Source organism: Penaeus monodon, chromosome 23 (genome assembly GCF_015228065.2).
Source record: "Penaeus monodon isolate SGIC_2016 chromosome 23, NSTDA_Pmon_1, whole genome shotgun sequence".
Lineage (NCBI taxonomy): Eukaryota > Metazoa > Arthropoda > Malacostraca > Decapoda > Penaeidae > Penaeus > Penaeus monodon.
The window spans coordinates 600,901-601,322 of NC_051408.1; the positions used below are offsets into that span (position 1 = coordinate 600,901).

Genomic DNA, 422 nt, shown 5'->3' on the forward strand with positions numbered 1-422 from the left:
AGCCGAAGGAGGTTCAGGAGCGGGCGAGCATGCGCGTGGGAAGCACCTCCACGGGGATTGCCGCTTCCGCAGCGGTGTTGGTTCTACTGTCTCCAGTAGCTAAGAGCGGAGGTGTTAAAGAGTCATTTATTACATACGGTATACACTATTTATATTTATAATTTCCTATTCTGTAAAAAAAAAATTGTTAGGAACAAAAATCAAAAATACTTTCCAATACTGATCTACGTATATGGTATTGGAACTCACTTAGGCTCACGCATATCATTCAGTCGATTTTTATCATTCTCAAGTAAGATAACCAAGTTCTGTTTGTTTATTTGGATTGGACTTCGAAATAACGGCGTCTCTTTGCAAAAAAGAAAAAAAAAATACGACTACCAATGAAGGCTTTGTATTAGAATGTATTTGTTGTGAATGTG

At 38.4% G+C, this 422-nt stretch overlaps 1 protein-coding gene across 1 annotated transcript in view; it reads left to right on the forward strand.

Moving 5' to 3' along the window:
- The window catches only part of LOC119587691, a gene marked incomplete in the record, with an annotated part of 19,616 nt that overhangs the window by 13,881 nt on the left and 5,313 nt on the right, over positions 1 to 422 (forward strand).